The following is a 15,194-nucleotide window of genomic DNA, read 5'->3' as shown; positions in this document are numbered from 1 at the left end:
TGAATTAACTCTTCGACCTAAGAGAAAACAACTGCGGGAATTGGGGGGGGGGGGAAATTATTGTATTGTTTCCTAATAAGCCACTGGTAAAACATTGAATCAACTCAGAGGTGGGTCCAAAGAGAACCAGAGCTGGAGCAAAAGAGGAGATGGCTGAAGCTGGAGATGGAGACAACACTTCCCCCATTTCATGGGGATGACTATTCAGACTTACTCGGCTACTTGTGGACAGGCATTCACTGTGGATGTTCTGAAGAGTTCAGAAAGAACTGAAATCAGTGGAAAGTATTCTGCTAAACCAAGAAGACAGGAAGAAACTTCATAAATTTTCCCCCATTAATGAGCATTGACTTTTCTTTAGTTATGTATGTCAGACTACTGATTATAGCACAACATATGCTGTTGGTCTCTCTAGTTACTGGTAATTGCGTTGTGCTGAACTTCCACAAAAACCATCCTGCTTTGGCTTGGTGGGTATTCATGTCCCCATGTAACAGTCTGTCACTGGGCTCCGACAAAACTCATTTGCAGTAAGGCATCATGGTATAAACCAAGCGCCTGTTGGCCTGATCCAACCTGCTGGGTACCAGCTGCTTCTAAGCAAGTAAGATGTGGTCACCTGTGCCATGACAGCCTGGTGTAGCCACCAGAGTTGTTGCTGCTTTGCTGCCCGTTTGCCAGCAACCAGATCCCTCTTATCTCCACATGCTCGTAGCAGCTACAGCCTGCCTTTCTGTGCTGTGCAAGAGAGCATGTTCAGCATCTGCTGCTACCAGACCAACAGCAGCTGTCAAAGATGACATCAAGACCTCAACTGATGAATTTACCACTCCACAGGAATGATTCATTATAGAACGATCTGCCATCAGCAACTTGCTGAGTACTCATCTACCAAGATAACATACCCTCACTTCTCTGGGATGCTTCAAATTTTCTCAACAGGAAATACCTAAGCTTTGCTCTCAAATTTTCCTGTCCCTGTCAGTCAGATAGCAACTAAAGAGCTGTTAAAGGAATTGCCATATAGTTCAGATAGGCCTCTTTTTTTTCCCCCGATGATTGGGCTGCAAGACTCACCAGTGTCGATTATAGTGAATTTAATTGAACAAAATCTTTGCTATTCTATTCTTACATTAAAGGAATAACCATATTTTGTTCTTTTCTGGATTTCCTTACACATTTTAGGAACAAAAGAATAGCATCGACTGTTTTGTGGTTTATGCCATTGACTTTATTTCTGAACTCCAAATACTTGTGCTACCTGATTCTTAAAATTCGTAAAGAGTAGTGGTGCTATGCTGACAGACTGGCAGGTTTCATTAAGATCAGTGTCTTGTGACCATTAGGCACATTTGTCCTTCTCTACTGTACGTGCTGTACCTGCAGTATGCAACCTTTAAACCTTAGGCAGAGGGTGACCTTAATTATTGTGAAATAGTGGTTATCGCTAAGTTACTGCAGGTTTTTAACTATATGTTTATTGATACATTTTTTCATTATTAGACACTTGTTTGTCAGTGGCAAATATTTTGCAGTGACTTGTGAGTGTATGTGGATTGCAGTAAGAACTTGAGTGAAGAATGTTATTTTTTAGATCAGAGAGTGACTTTGGACAGGCCGCATACTCCTCTGCTCCACTTAAGCACAAAACACATCTCTAAGTATTTTCAAGACTTCAGAAGTGCAACTGACATGAAGGGAATGCAGATAGTATATCCCTTAGCTTTTCTTCCCTGTGGGCATGCTAATGAAAATACTTCTTGATGTGACAATCCACTTAGTCTTGAAATGTAGTTGCCATCTATTGATTGTGACCTTTAATTTTTTATTTAAACTGCTAGATTTCTGCAAAAAGTAAATTCCTGTGGTATTCTGATGATGCTGTCAGAATAGGACATAATTGTATCATTCCATAATACTGATGTTTTGTAAGGATAAAGATGATTTTACACTTGGTGTTGTTTTGTTCTGCATGTATAATGACAAACTACAAAAGAAGACTCACAAGGAAAGGTATTTTTTGCCAAATATATTCCTCTGGGGTCATGTTAATTACAAATATTCACTTCCTCATCCAGCTACAATTTGCCACTCTGCAGCCTTTCTAAAATCTGCATGAAATATCAAATTTCTATAGTTGTAGTCAAGTTCTTTCATATAGGATTCCGAGATGCTGGTAGTCCCATTCAGTGGTATGGAAATGAGCTAAATACGCTCTTCTCACATCTGTGTGTGAACTTTCAACAAAGAAATCAATTACTTCACAGCTTTAATGGCTTCATAAACTTGTGAAATGATTACTGTTTCCCAAAGTGTTCAGAAAGCTCTTACAGTTCAGCTCCAATTATGTAGAACAAAAATATGCAAATTTCCTATATGATTTAAAGCTTCTAAACTCCCATAATTTTTAAGTTTAGATCATTTTCTGATGTGAATTGTAGGCTAATAAGCCAGCTAGATATTTTTATACATTTGCAGCAAAGACTAGATCTCCATCAAAGTCGATTATCTAGGTTTAGTATCACCAGATAGGCTTATGTAAAAATGACATAATTCCCATTTCAAGTGGGTCATCCAAAATACTAATTAAGTTCCAGTATTTCCCAGTAAAAGTAATTTCCTAGCAAACATCCTACTTGCTTTCCAAGAAGGAAATAAAACTGCAGAATACAGCATCTTGAAACATTGAGATACAGCTCTAACTTACAGTAAACAGTTACGATGCCAATATAGGTCCTCTAGTGAATGCTGTAATGCCTGAACAACTGGCATCCTATTTCCTTTAACTCTGAAATCATTATTGAAAAATTAACATCTAAAAAAGCCCCCTGACTAGTGGAACAATATAAATAAACCAGTAGCCTTCCTTTAAATTCTTTTTTTGCCAGACTTTTTGGCAAATATGTCTGTAACAATTTTTTGCCATTTTACAGAATATGGCAAATTGGCAAAAAAACCCTGGAGCACTTTAGATGGCTTACTTCTGTATCAAGGACCAGAAGAAAATATATAGTTTGATATTAATGCTTCTTAATTTCAAAATTGTTAAAAAAACTCTGAGTTGATACAAGTTAAGGTATCCCTACTACAGGGAGTTATCATTCATGTACTCTACAGATTCATAAGCAATAAAGAAATTAGGAGGATGCTTCATTTTTGAAGCCACTTTGGAATTGCAGTTCCCTTTTGTTATAAGGGGAGGTGAACCCTTGCAGGCTTTGTTTTTGTTTTCTTTCCCTACATGTAAGGTGAAATAACAGTTGTGCCTTACAGACCCAGGTTGTGTCCTGAGCTGAGGTAGACTTTTGTAACAGAGAATATAGAGGTGCCTGTGACTGCGCTTTGCTACCAGCTAATCAAAGCTTTCATAGAAGTCAGCGAATCTGTATGTTTGCTTTAAGTCAGCTTAATGTTAAAAGCTTAATATTACTCCAGAAGAATGCTACCTGACATGGTTTTTAAAAGAGCAAATTTCTAAGTCCCTGAGTCTGAAAAAGAGCTCTCAAGCATTTATCCTAGTACTACCCAAGGGTTCACTACACAAATCAGATGGTAAATAAAATCTCACTATTTTTTGGTTGACTGCTTTTGATGTTTTGCTAAATTTGAATGCTAGTGGTTCAGCATATTGAGTGCACCATTGCAAAATTATTTTGGAGATGAAACTTCTAGTGGAACCACAACAGTTGGCTATTTCTTAAGATTTTAATCTATTGAAAACAAAATCAATTCCAAATAGTAATTTTTTTTTTTCTATATGTCTTCAGGCTTAATCTAGCCTCTGCTAGGTTTTGCTAGAGCAGTCAGAAAAAACTACTGACTGGCTAGTGCTCAATACCAAAAATGGACTGAGCATGTTTGACTAGATGGGATTTAATGAGGAATCATTTGCAAACACCCACTCTCTCTGTACTTACATATGTGTGTTGGGTTTTTTTACTCTGAGACACTGTGCTATTGTACTAGCAAGTTTCTCCCATCTATGACAGATAAAATTACAGAGTTTAATCTCCAGAAACCAGATCAACAAGAATTTATTTAAATAGTTAAGCATAAATTCTCGCTCCTTAATGAGCCTCAGATTAGCTCCGATTTCTCTAATGGTAATTTCTGGTAATTACAAACAGAATACACTGGATACAGAAGAAAGAATAGGTCTTACATTTAAAGCAAAGAGCTGGAAGTCTAGATTTTGTGGCTGATTCAAGTGTTACCTTAAGGTCATGCCTTGAACAGTTCACTTTAATGGGAGTTTCAAAAGAGCTTGAATGAATCATACTACCCTAAATCCCATTGGAAAGTTACGTGCTTAATTTCATTAGGCTCCTCTGTAACTCCGAGGATTTAGCTGTCTGCGTTTCAATCAGGGGGGGTAACAAAGAAAAGGGGGGTGAGGGGCACCTCAAGTACTAGCTGCCAACTTATCACTAGTGTATCCCAGATTGACATCAAATGCTTAGCTGGTATTTTTTTCCTAAAAGAAAAGATGACCTCTTAAACTAGAAACCCTCAGTTTAAGAAAAAGGTTACCTAAGATAATTTCACCTAGCAGAGATTTACAAAAACAAGAAATCAAGAACTGAGCTTTCCTGCTTACTTAGAGATATACATTACATATGTGGTACATACTACCACAAGTAACACAACACAATTTTTGTGATTTCAGTTCCGCTCCTCCCAAAGGATACCAGCCGTCTATCTTTCCAGATGAAATGTCTGATTCCCATTCTTAAGGTCCTGTTCTCCAGTCAAAGCAGGTTACCCTCATGGTCCCCATTTTGGTGCAGATCCTGAAAACATCACTGCAATAAATTTAAGTACGTCTATATGCACGAATGATGATGGCAGACTACCTGGGCTCAGCAGGTTGCTGTGCATTTAACACTAATGATTACATTTATTTTGTCTTGATTTCCATGTTTTATTCAGTTTTAATCCTGCTTTTCTGTAAGATTTTTCTCCCTCCCCTGTTTTCCTTACTAGCTTTGAAACCAAATGTAAACTTAATACCATTTGCATTCTGGTTGAACTTTCAAACCCAGGAATATTTTTGTGTTAGGAAACTTATCTCTTTCCTGATTCATCTGCTACATCCGTAACATATCCGAGCATGTCCTGTTATTTGCATGCTTGCAAAATTTTGGTGCTTAAAGGGTTAAAGTGCCTTTTGTACCTCAGACATACTAGGATTTTGCAAGCAAATGTCTGTTGGTTGCAAGAGTATATGAGCAAGTATGAGACTAATTTCCTGTTAAGGAGTCGCTACATTAAAAGGATATTTGCATAATCATAACTAAGATAATGCTTAATACCATTTGCATTCTGGTTGAACTTTCAAACCCAGGAATATTTTTGTGTTAGGAAACTTATCTCTTTCCTGATTCATCTGCTACATCCGTAACATATCCGAGCATGTCCTGTTATTTGCATGCTTTTGGTGTTTTGGTGCTTAAAGGGTTAAAGTGCCTTTTGTACCTCAGGGATTTTGCATTCTGGTTGAACTTTCAAACCCAGGAATATTTTTGTGTTAGGAAACTTATCTCTTCTGATTCATCTCTGCTACATCCGTAACATATCCGAGCATGTCCTGTTATTTGCATGCTTGCAAAATTTTGGTGCTTAAAGGGTTAAAGTGCCTTTTGTACCTCAGACATACTAGGATTTTGCAAGCAAATGTCTGTTGGTTGCAAGAGTATATGAGCAAGTATGAGACTAATTTCCTGTTAAGGAGTCGCTACATTAAAAGGATATTTGCATAAAAATAACTAAGATAATGTAGGGAAAACCCCAGAGATCATTCTGATGCCAGGATTAAGCCAAGCCCAACATGTAATTTATTTGAATGCATGAAAGCTGCTTCTTATCATTCACTTCTATCTCAAGTCCCCAAGCACTTTAGTTGGCAGCAGCAGGCTCTAACTCCTCCTGGCTAATTCATTATCCTCAACAACTTTTAAAAGGGTTATTTTAAGTTTAACTTAACAGTCCCTGCAACTGAATTCATACAATAAAAAAATTATTCCTTTTATGACTTGTGTCACACGTTCGAAATCAAGCTACCGCATCTTCTTCGGTCATCACTTTATTTAATGCCCTCGCCTTCAGGTTATGATAACTTCTGAAATATCGCATGCACCACAAAAACAAGGGTTCAGCACTACACCTATGAAAAACATAGCCAAAACCAATGAGATTTCATAATGCAGGTAGTTTTTTCAACTTGTATATAAATAAAGGAGTGTCCACATAGGAGTTTAGCAGAAGGGCCTCAAGAGAAAGTACATTAGCAATTAAAAATCAAGACACTTAAATGTTTCTGAACTGATTAATACTTAATCAGGGCTGGAGGTCCCTGACTTCCATTTTAAATCCAATTACATGCTTTAAATTTTTATTTGGAGAATCCCATTGCCAAAGTAAAGAATTTGTCACACTTGTCACCTGATACTTTCTCCATGTAAACATGCTTAGAGGCTTGTTGCTGCGGTGCTTTAGAGGTGTCTGAAAGGTTACTTATTTTTTACTCAACTTGGATGAGTAAGTTATTTGAACCCGAAAATCCAGTTGCCAGAAAAAAGAAAAAAAAAAACCAAACAACAAAACCCAAGGTTACTGTTGTGCTTGCTTGCCATGGTTAAAATGAATGGGGATACAAAGAGATGTGTAGGAGTAGGAAGAGGGCAACTGCTGTTTCTGAAAAGCAATAGAGGGAGGAGAACCCATTCAATAGCATTTCAGTGACAGCTCAGTCTATCAAGCCTCAAGCCATAGCATAAAAGGGGAATAATGTTTCAAGTGAGGGAAGGGCAAACATTATGATAACAAATTATTTAATTGTAGTAAAGGCAAGAAGAGAGAATATAAGTAAGGTCTCAGACACCTAAATAAGAAAACATTTAGTAGCAATGGTAGCAACATCAGTAGATAAGCCCAGTTAAATGAACAGGATGATGACCACTGTCTGTTGCAATTGAAGCAAAGTTCACTTTCACTTTCACTGTACTAGAAAATAGCACCATGTTTTACTATACTTTAACTATGATTAAAACAGCACAATCCTAGTAGCCTGAATAGTTAGTCCAATATTATTAATAAAAAAGTCATATACTAACCTACATTAAGATGTATTGTCCTGTTTGAAATTTCTAGTCCTCAATAAGGAAGACTGCTATATTTGAAAGAGAAGGTCTAGACATTTTAAGTAGTTAATACAACACACATTCCTCCTAAATTTTGGAAATGTTAAAAACAAAACTATCACATACTGAAGATGAGGAACTAATTCTAATTAAACCAGAAGAGAACAATGGCTGATCAAGTAGACAATACTCGATAACTTAGCGTAACCCGAAACTCACATTGCACAAAATTAAATACCAAATAAAATGAAATGACAATACATGCAACCTATTCCCATAGGGAGACAAGGGATGGGAGACAGTCATCCCAGCTATATTTAAGTTTAATGTCTCTCCACAAGACATAGTCTATGTTTAACTCTAACTTGATAAAGGTTCCCAGGCTGCAACACTGAGACCAAATTTGTGGCATTATGCCATATAACAGCATTACGCAAGTCGTGAGTTTTCCCTAATCATGTTCCTGTGTATGTGGAAATCTCTGCAGAAATCTATATGAAGACATTTATCAGAAGGCTTAACCTCTGGAAAAAAAAAAATATTTCCCAAAACTACTTTGCTTACTTCCTTTATTATTAATGATAGGCCATTCACAGCTTCACTTCCAGAAATCCTCCAAAGTTCTGTAAATCTCTGCAACGTTCCGATCTGCCTTACCTATCTTCACAGGTCTCTGATTTTTTTTCCTCACACCACATTCAGAATTGATCCTAACAACACAGGGGATAGTTTTACAAAGATTTCTCCATGAAAGAAGTGTCAACACATGAGAACTGCTTCAGGATGAAAGAAGAAATACAGAATATTCATATGTAGTAAAAAGTTTCCATCATGAGCACAAGGAATGAGCACAGGATTCCTGAACAGAGGAATACAGTGCAAATGAACAGGCTAAAAACCATAGGGAATGGGTGTTAAAATTCCAGAAATTCAAAGTAATATACCAGGGAATAACATAAAAATAATCTTGCACTTGAAAAAAAGAGAAAACACACGTTAGAGAAAAGCAGCCATGAAGAGCTCAGGAGAAGTGTCATGAAGTTGACAAAGTTAAATAGCTAAGTGGCCAGACTTAGCCTTGTGCTACAGATGTCAGCTAGGTCAAAAGAAGATTTCCCATTACAGGATATAGTTTTTCACACAATAAGCTGTAAGACATAGATGCAAATTTAATGTGCTTAGAAGCTAATAGAGAGATCAAGAACTTTATGGTCCATCCCATGAACATCAGCTTAGTTAAAGTTGTAATTATCCTCTCCTTTAAAAAAAGATACTAATAATTGATTCAGGATATTTCTTTTTTGCATATTTTGTTAAAATCCTTAAGCTACTATTTTGAATTACAGTTGACTGAGATTCATTTTTATTTTTCTGTATTTTTTTTTTAGAGAATGTTTTCATCCTACTTCATCCTGAAGTATCAGTCAAGTGGAAATGACAGAGCTCAAATTCTGCAAAGAAGAGAAGAAACTTGTTTTCAAAGAAATAAACAAAAGACAGACAGCTGAAGTACAGCAGGGATCACTGAAATGCTGTTTCATGAGTTGCATTTTCACACCTTGTCAGCTGTGCACTGAAATTGTACTTTTTAATATTACTAACGTCTATAGAGGAAACTCTCACTGTCTTCTATGCTCTTTACATTGGATAGAAAGATTAAAACTATCAAAAAGGCTAAGATCAGGCCAGAGATAATTTCACCAGGATGGAGACTAATGTAAGCAACTGAAGCCTTCCTTGCAGAATTCTTGCAAGCTCTCCATTAGGGGCTGAGCATAAGACAGTGATTTCGGGAGCAGAGGGTACGACACTTCTTCAGGATTTGTAGATGTCCTCGGGAATTAGTTTCTATAACCCAAACAGTCTCTTGGGACTATCTGAAATAGTCTATTTGGTCATTTCAGCTTCAAGTGAGCACAACAGTAGTATATAATCACAACAGCCTCCCCCAAACTATGACTTCCATGCTTGAGTTCTTAGAGGATAAAGGTGGGATTTCCCTGTTGGGTAAAAATGAGTTCCTGTTCAGAGAAGGAACATCAGGTCTTTGACTCATCTATGATCCACCTAAGTTCTGTAAAGGTTTTGTACTTCCTTATGCATCCTTCAAGCACTTATAGCTTGAAAGTGCTATCCAAAAAAAGGAGGTAGGTTTCTGATACTTGTAGTTGACTTCCTTGTAATAAACTTTTCTATTCAAAGGCATAAGGAGGTTTACATTTTTAAAATACAAGCTGTGTGTGAAGTAGAATAAGCAACCAGTAGCAAACAACATGAACAGCAGTAGGTCTTTAATCTTAAGCCATATCTGGATGTTAGACTGAACATAGCAGAGAGGAGCCTCCTCCTATTTGAGACATTTCAGCTTAGAATCCATTGCTAAAGATGGATGCCTAAGCACTGTCTTTGAAAAAAATGTGACCACGGATTATTAATTTATTCCTGAGGAGAAGGAAGTACCAGCTCCTTCAAATTGTACCCAGGCAGTTAATGGTCTCATTCAGAATGATGAAAACCTGGTACCTTTTTGTAATGAGAAGTTTCTCCCATGTCTATGAAGAGAGCTAAAACTTCAGTTATTCTAAATCTGGAGGGAATACTCTCATTCCTTCTTGCTGAAGACGCTGTGAAACTATTCACTGGCTCAGAAAGAGAGAGCAGTGGGCACCTATGAATCCTCAAGCAACCAATAGATCATTTACATGGGGAAGGGGAGTCTTGAATTCTAATCTGTGTTTAATTTACAGATAGATACTTGAATCTGTGTCCCAATTCTTTTTAGCTTGAACTAGAGAAAGATGAGTCAGCAGAAGGAAGTTAAAGTACTGTCACTCAGCAAAGCTTGTCATGGGAGATGCAGATATGAAGACCCTCCAGTAGAAGAAGGAATTAAAGTGTATTGGATATTTTTGAATGTCATTTATATAACATGGGATATAAAAACCTACTTTTCTATGTCACTTAGTTGTGAGAAATATTTTATTCAGAGCCTGGCCCTGATGTGCTCACACCCTCCGAAGACATATCAAGATTCTTGTTCCTGAAAGGGCTTAGGTTTGATGAGGTGCTTGGTTACTCGAGGCTTTTGGTGACTGTACAAAATTCTAGGAAAAATTTAGATGACAAGGGAAAAACATATGAATTAGATACCTCTAATAGAAATACTTAAGATGCTTGAGAATAGCCCTTGATGCTTGAAATGGAGGTTTGAATAGGCACTTTAGAACAAATCTAAAGAAATGAGCAACTACAGCTTCCAGACCTCCCTTTTAACAAAAACCTCTTTTGCTTTCCATGATTCTTGTAATCTTTTTTTGGTCCTGAAATGGATGACAGATGCTTTTACCAATCATTCATCTCGGCAAATTTTTTATTTTTCAAATTAGTAAGCTTTAATAAACACACCCCTGTAATTTGCATTGATAATCCTTTTCCCTAGAAGAGTGGGTGTTGCTGCAGGAACATGTCCAAAGGTTGCTCTCCAACAGTTACTACTGAAAAAAGCACCATGCCAGTAGCTATTATGACTCAATAATTGATTGAAATCTCTTGTTATGCGTTAATATGGGATAACAACTCCCTTAGAATTTCCATTAATAATGAAGCACCTTAACGAAACACAGACAGAACAACAGCTGCTGTGAACTTCTAGTAGATACTATTCTGCAAGATCTCCTACATTAGCACTCAAGACACTGCATCCCAATCTTCCAGACACCCAGGAAAAATGATAACAGGCCTGATTCAAATGCTGACGTGCGTACAAATGAGTAAATGTGATTTCAAGACAATACAGTAACACAGATATATTGTGCCATTGTGAATATGGTAATGTTACTGCATTAAATACTACATTGTTCTGACTAGAAAGGGGTTAAGCTCAACTGAAATAAAAGCAGAAAAAGCCCTTTTGAGTGTGTCATATCAGAGGAAGGGAGTTTGTTGTACCCATGTAACAGCGTCATTGTAACTGGTGGAGCCTTCTAGTCTAAAGAAGTGACGTAACACTGTTAAGTTTTTATCTTGGAATAAGAGTATCCACTTTAGAATTTGAATAAACAACCTCTCATTCATGCGCTACTTTATTTTGATATTGATCCTTATGTAGATCAACCATGGTTCTTTCTGTCCACATGCAAGCATGGATGCTAAAATCCATTGGGAAACCTATTGATTCAAAACTGCTTTCAAGAAAATTGATCAAAAAATGGTTCTTTCTTTAATTTTTAGAAAGTCTAAAGTTCACTTTTCTCTTTTATCAACCAAATATTCATTTCCATGTTAAAAACTTAGAATCTAATTATTAGATGCATTGATTATTTAATTTCCACTCCCATTAACAGAAGCTGATTCTATCTTGCTCTCAGAATTAGAAGTTTAGCTTTGGAGAGTTAGAGGTAGTAATAACTCAAAGTGACAGGACAGTAGTCCTTTTGCTTTGTAAATGAGATAGAGCTAAGCATATGTTTCACCATGTAACTCAAAAAATCTTCCCTCACCCAAATCATTTACCACAGAGGAGGACAACAAAACCAGAAAGACTATTTGGTCTTCATTTATATATGTCAATCAAGCACCTCTTTTCTTCCTCCTTCTCCCCCAGTTGTGCATCTTTCCCCATTGGCCTGCGGCAGAACATGGGTTCTTTATTTTTGAATAAGCTATGGTAACTGTTATCAGTAATGTTTATGGAGGTAGTAGGAGTAACCTTTTCTTGCTGTGTTAGCTTGGGATTTTATGTGCAAGCATTTTTCCAAAATGTCGTTTTGTTTGCACACCAGTCAATTACATGATTATTGGAAAATAGCAAGCACTGAAAGTGTTATCTTAAGTTAAACAAGCAAGTTACTGCCATTGCTGATAGAGTCACTGAATAGTTACCACCAAATAATTAATTTCATTTTTTCCACAGTAACTATGCAATTAACTTGTATGCCTAGTGTTATTTCAAGATGGGTGTACTGTTCAACTTACTTGAGTTATGCAACACAGGTGTTCTGTAGTTGATGAAACATCCTGTAACCTGAGATCATTGCCACTGATTTGGGTGGAAAGATACCCACTCAGCAAAGTGGCCAAGGGTTAGTAACCATAGAGAATAAACTGTTCTCTCTGGAAAAGTACAAAAGAAAAGAGAAAAGAGAGAGCACACAGAGGGAAAAGGTGTGTTCAAAAGAAAAAAAAAAAAGATATGACTGATAGCCTTGTATCAGTGGGACTCATGAAAATTCGTTTTTCTGGGGATTTTAGTAAGGCTTTTGGTACTGTCCTTCACAGCATCCTTCTGGACAAGTTGTCCAACTGTGAGGTGAGTAGGTTCACAGTGCGCTGGGTGAAGGACTGGCTGAATGGCAGAGCTCAAAGTGTTGTAGTAAATGGGACTACATCTGGCTGGCAACCGGTCGCTAGCGGTGTTCCTCAGGGCTCAATTCTAGGGCCAGTTCTGTTCAATATATTTATCAATGATCTAGATGTAGGAGTTGAATGCACCATTAGCAAGTCTGCTGATGATACCAAACTGGGAGGTGTTGTTGACTCTCCTGAGGGACAAGAGGCCTTGCAGAGGGCCTATCTAGATAGATTGGAGCACTGGGTGATGATTAATGGGATGAAATTCAACAAGTCCAAATGCCGGATTCTGCACCTGAGATGGAGTAACCCCAGGCACAAGTATAAATTGGGAGAGGACTGGCTGGAGAGCAGTCCTGCAGAAAAATCTGGGGGTGCTGGTTGACAGCAGGCTCAACAAGTCAGCAGTGTGCCCTGGCAGCCAAGAGGGCAAACCACATTCTGGGGTGTATCAAACACAGTATAACCAGCCGGTCAAAAGAGGTGATTATCCCACTGTATTTAGATTGGTGCAGCCTCACCTTGAGTACTGTGTGCAGTTCTGGGCCCCACAATTTAAGAAGGATGTTAAGGTACTCGAATGCGTCTAGAGGAGGGCAACAAAGCTGGTGAAAGGGCTGGAAGGAACGTCCTAAGAAGAGTGGCTAAGGACTTTGACTTTGTCTAGTTTGGAGAAAAGGAGGCTGAGGCATGACCTCATTGCTCTCTACAGCTTCCTGAGGAGGCGAAGTGGAGAGGGAGGTACTGATATCCTGATATTCTCCCTGGTATCCAGTGATAGGATGCATGGGAATGATTCAAAGCTGCGTCAGGGGAGATAAACCCTGACTTGACATTAGGAAGCATTTCTTTACAGAGAGGGTGGTCAAACACTGGAACAGGCTTCCTAGAGAGGTGGTCAATGCCCCATGCCTGTCAGTGTTTAAGAGGCATTTGGACAATGCCCTTAAATAATATGCTTTAACTTTTCATCAGCCCTAAAGTGGTCAGGCAGTTGGACTAGATGACCATTGTAGATTCCTTCCAACTGAAATATTTTATTCTATTCTATTCTAAATGGTCTCAAGCCTGAAAGCATCTGCCTTCCTTACATGGGTTAGGTCAAGACACTGACTGGCCAGAGCCACGTTTTCCTTATCAGTGAAAGGAGGATAAAATTCCTTTCTGCTGCACTTTGTAGATTGTGACCAACATAATAGGACCTCATGCTCAATTGAGAGTGCTTAAGTGCAGTTAATAAATAAATATGATACTGGGGAAAAGGGGGAGGACTATGCATGAGAGAATAAAGGAAAGAAAGAAAATGAAAAAGGAAAAAGCAAGCCTATTGAAAAAGTCAAACATGACAAAGACTTAAAGATATCAAGGGGACATTAAGACATACAAAAAGAAAGAAAACATTAGAAAAAAATATGGGATGAAGGACTTAGAACAAAAGTATCTAAAGGGCAGAAAAATAGCAGAGCTTAGAAAAACATTTACTTTCTAAATATGGCTGATAACAGAAAAAACAGTGGCTGTGTCATGAAACAATGAGTACCCTGTGGCAGACCATCCATTTTCCCCATGCTGGAAGAACAAGTTTCTTTCCTCTGTAATTGCTTGCATTTCTCTGTGATACAGCCAAACGTCCTGGACCCTTCTGAGATAATGAGAGCTCCACAGTGCAGAGATCCCCAAAGAGCAGAGTAGGTGCCTGTGAACCCTGGTGGAGGTGATTAAATAAAAAGAAGACTCCTATTTCTCAGAAGAATAAGCATAACCCTTGAGGATTAGCTAGCATTCCCCCTTTCTCAGGGGCGGATTCTGCATTATTTGTAAAAATTACATTGATGTTTTCCAAAGTGACTTTTACTTTTATCTGCCCATGTCTCATTCCACATGTCCAGTGCCTGTGTTAATTCACACAAATTCCTTGGTGCAACAACTATACATATGAAGCACATACAAAAGCTACACATATGTTTTGGTTCAAAAAAGTGATCCAGTGAGGTACTGACTATAACAGATTTCTTGAAGGCAGAACGCCAGCTTCAGTCAGCTGAGTAAAAAAGGTTCTGTACAAATTACTTCGTTTCATCCCTGCGGATGGCTAATCAACAGCCTGGAAGCAAAGTCTGGGCCCTGACTTGTTAAAAAGTCCTACAAGACTACAAGATGGAGTAATCAGGCCAGTTAATTTAGAAATACTGATGTATGGAGTGGGAAAGGATGAAGAGCTAGTCTGGGTCTGGAAGGTTTTATTAAGTTATGCTGCACTGTGCAGACACATCTATATCTTGCTCCCTTATATCAGACTAGGAAGAAAAGTGACCCCCAAGCATTAAGAAAGTGACTGTCCTCAATTTGTGCAAACAACTAATAGAAACAGTCCTATAAACTGGGATATTCATGTACAGCATGAATGAATTTTTTTCATACGGGGCAAGTATATAAACAAATTATTCCTTACTTGACCCAGGGAAACACCACACCCACTCTGCACACAATTACATCTTTTATGTTCTGCGGGAAAGGATATACTGCAAATGAATCTTAGTACAAAGTTTAAATAAAGAATTACCAAGTAATAATTAACCCAGCCTGTCATTTATTATGATTAAACACTAAGGTAAGGTCAGTTTCCTTTAATGCTTCTTAAAGAATGTACTCATTTTAGAACAGGTATGACCAGTTACACAGAGGTCTCAAAAGACATAGTGTTCT

The sequence above is a fragment of the Aptenodytes forsteri genome, unplaced genomic scaffold (genome assembly GCF_000699145.1).
Source record: "Aptenodytes forsteri isolate BGI_AS27 unplaced genomic scaffold, ASM69914v1 Scaffold511, whole genome shotgun sequence".
In the NCBI taxonomy this organism is placed as follows: domain Eukaryota; kingdom Metazoa; phylum Chordata; class Aves; order Sphenisciformes; family Spheniscidae; genus Aptenodytes; species Aptenodytes forsteri.
The sequence above is the reverse complement of the archived record's forward strand: the minus strand, read 5'-3'. Positions refer to the sequence as shown.